The following is a 4,019-nucleotide window of genomic DNA, read 5'->3' on the forward strand; positions in this document are numbered from 1 at the left end:
CTTCTTTGTCTCTTTTGATCTTTGATAGCTTAAAGTCTGTTTTATCAGAGACTAGGATTGCAACCCCTGCTGTTTTTGTTTTCCATTTGCTTGGTAGATCTTCCTCCATCCCTTTATTTTTAGCCTATGTGTGTCTCTGCATGTGAGATGAGTCTCCTGAATACAACAAACTGATGGGTCTTGACTCTTTATCCAATGTGCCAGTCTGTCTTTTAATTGGACCATTTAGTTCATTTACATTTAAGGTTAATATTGTTATGTGTGAACTTGATCCTGTCATTATGATATTAGCTGGTTAATTTGCTTGCTAGTTCATGCAGTTTCTTCCTAGCATCGATAGACTTTACATTTTGACATGTTTTTAGAATGGCTGGTAGCTGTTGTTCCTTTCCATGTTTAGTGCTTCCTTCATGATCTCTTGTAGGGCAGGCCTGGTGGTGACAAAATCTCTAAGCATTTGCTTGTCTGTATAGGATTTTATTTCTCCTTCACTTATGAAACTTAGTTTGGCTGGATATGAAATTCTGGGTTGAAAATTCTTTTCTTTAAGTGTGTTGAATATTGGCCCCCACTCTCTTCTGGCTTGGAGAGTTTCTGCCAAGAGATGTGCAGTTAGTCTGATGGGCTTCCCTTTGTGGGTAACCTGATCTTTCTCTCTGGCTGCCCTTAACATTTTTTCCTTCATTTCAACTTTGGTTTATCTGGCAATTATGTGTCTTGGAGTTCCTCTTCTCAAGGGGTGTCTTTGTGGCATTCTCTGTATTTCCTGAATTTGAATGCTGGCCTGCCTTACTAGGTTGGGGAAATTCTCCTGGATGATATCCTGAAGAGTGTTTTCCAACTTGGTTCCATTTTCCCTGTCACTTTTAGGCACACCAGTCTGATGTAGATTTGATCTTTTCACATAATCTCATATTTCTTGGAGGCTCTGTTCATTTCTTTTTACTCTTTTTTTCTCTACATTTCTCTTCTCACTTCATTTCATTCATTTGATCTTCAATCATTGATACTCTTTCTTCCAGATGATCGAGTCAGTTACTGAAACTTTTACATTTGTCATGTAGTTCTTGTGTTATGGTTTTCATCTCTATCAGTTCTTTTAAGGACTTCTCTACATTGGTTATTCTAGTTAACCGTTCATCAAATCTTTTTTCAAGGTTTTTAGTTTCTTTGCACTGGTTCCATAGTTCCTCCTTTAGCTGTGAAAAGTTTGATGGACTGAAACCTTCTTCTCTCGACTCGTCAAAGTCATTCTCCATCCAGCTTTGTTCCATTGCTGACAATGAGCTGCATTCCTTTGGCAGGGGATATGCGCTCTGATTTTTTTAATTTCCAGTGTTTTTGCACTGCTTTTTCCCCATCTTTATGGTTTTATCTGCCTTTGGTCTTTGATGATGGTGATGTACTGATGGGGTTTTGTTGTGGGTGTCCTGTCTGTTTGTTAGTTTTCATTCTAACAGTCAGGACCCTCAGCTCTAGGTCTGTTGGAGTTTGCTTGAGGTCCACTCCAGGCCCTGTTTGCCATGGTATCAGCAGCAGAGGCTGCAGAAGATAGAATATTGCTGAACAGCGAGTGTTGCTATCTGATTCTTGCTCTGGAAGCTTCGTCTCAGGGGTGTACTCCACCATGTGAGGTGTGAGGTGTCAGTCTGCACCTCGTGGGGGATGTCTCCCAGTTAGGCTACTCAGGGGTCACAGACCCACTTGAGCAGGTAGTCTGTTCGTTCTCAGATCTCAACCTCCATGCTGGGAGATCCACTGCTCTCTTCAAAGCTGTCAGACGGGGGCATTTACCTCTGCCGAGGTTTCTGCTGCTTTTTGTTTAGCTATGACCTGTCCCCAGAGGAGGAATCTACAGAGGCAGGCCGGCCTCCTTGAGCTGTGGTGGGCTCCACCCAATTCCAGCTTCCCAGGGGCTTTGTTTACCTACCTACTTAAACCTCAGCAATGGCGGGCACCCCTCCCCCAGCCTGGCTGCCACCTTGCAATTAGATCTCAGACTGCTGTGCTAGCAATAAGGGATGCTCCGTGGGTGTGGGACCCTCTGGACCAGGTGTGGGATATAATCTCCTGGTGTGCCGTTTACTAAGACTCTTGGTAAAGTGCATTATTAGGGTGGGAGTTACCTGATTTTTCTGGTGTTGTGTGTCTCAATTTCCTTTGGCTAGGAAAAGGAATTCCCTTTCCCCTTGCACTTCCCATGTGAGGTGATCCCTCGCCCTGCTTCAGCTCTTACTGGTCGGGCTGCACCTGGGGACCAGCGCCAAATGTCCAACAGGACCCAGTGAGGTTAACCCAGTACCTCAGTTGAAAATGCAGAAATCACCCATCTTCTATGTCGCTCATGCTGGGAGCTGGAGACTGGGGCTGTCCCTATTTGGCCATCTTCTCTACTCGTCCGGTTGAAGTTTTGAGTTGATACATAAAACATTATAATTTTTCTCATTTAAAATATTGAGAAAGTGGTTCTCTATTAGCACTTGTAGATGCCTAATTTACAGAGGTAGATCTCTGATTTTAAGTGGAGTATCCTGAAATTGAAAAATGCTAAACCTAAAATGGAAATGCTGGGTCATAGATTCTGTATATCTTTACCTTGGCTAGATAATGGCACATTGTTTTCCAAAGCGGTGGTACAAATATTACCATCAGGTGTGTATGAGAATTCCATTTATTATATCTTCACCTGTTATCCAATTTTCCTAATATTTGAGAAAAATTCTGTATTACAGAAGAAAGCCAGTTATAAAATATGCAAGAAATTATAGAAAGTATAATTTTACTGGCCCAAATGATATTATTAGATTAAGAGGAAAATATTAATTGGTATCAAAATCATTAAGTAAACGATTGATGAGAAACTGGTCATTGGTTAAATTGTTAAAAAAAACCCTAATAGATTACTTTTTAATCTCAAGGAAAAGTGCTTATCTGTATAGTGAAAGGGAAAAACAAAATAACTTAGTGTAAGAATTTATCAATCATATTGCCACCAATGATGGTTAACCCGATATTACGTGACTTTGGATATGATGCTACATGAAGTATACACCATCACTTTGAATTGTTATTGGAAAAAATAATATAAATGTATTAAGCTTCTAACATAATATTAATACAGAATATAGACTATAGACAGGAAATACAAGATACAGGCTAACAAGCTCAATAATAGCATAGCAAAGCAACTAGACAAATTCAGAAATATTCTACAGAATGTAATTGGCTTGGGTTTTTAAAAAGTTAGTATTATGAAAAAGAGATTGTAATCAATTGTAAGAAATTTAACAAATATAAAAGCCAGATGCAAGATTGGATCTTACATTTGATATTTGAACGGACAAATGAACTGCATGTAATATTTTTGGGTCAACTGGGGGAATTTTGAACATCATCTCAGCAGTAGATGAGGTAAAATGTACTGAAAGAGAAAGTTACCAAAAAAAAAACAAAACCAGATTGAGGAATGGTATGTACAACAAAATTTTATATTGATGTAAAACTAGAAAGAAGTGTGTGTGTGTGTGTGTGTGTGTGTGTGTGTATAAAGATCTGGAAAGGTAAACATTAAGATAATTAGCATTGGTGCCCACTGATGGTAATTAAATTGATTGAATTAAATTCAAAAATTTCCTATAGTGCACATATGCTGCTTCTGTAAGTGTACTTTTTAAAAGTACAAACAAGATAATAAAAAGTTACCCAATTTAACTGATTACTTTTTGTTAACTGATTACTTTTTAATGGAGTGTATTTCCTGCTAAGAATTAAGATATAAAAGAAAGATATTTTTGACCTAATAATAATTCTATGCCTGACTAGCATTTCATATGCTAGATAATCTTCCTGGAAATAATGATTGCCTTGATTGTTATTATAAAGACCACTCCACAGGGTCATAAATCATCTAGTGTCCTCATCTTCTTTCCTGATTATGTGCATTTTAGTATGAATCTTAAAATAGGTAAAGTATTTCTTTCTCTATTTTAGCATTTTACGGTTTTGGCTCTATCATTTTC

This window comes from Colobus angolensis, unplaced genomic scaffold (genome assembly GCF_000951035.1).
Source record: "Colobus angolensis palliatus isolate OR3802 unplaced genomic scaffold, Cang.pa_1.0 Scaffold383, whole genome shotgun sequence".
Taxonomy (NCBI): domain Eukaryota; kingdom Metazoa; phylum Chordata; class Mammalia; order Primates; family Cercopithecidae; genus Colobus; species Colobus angolensis.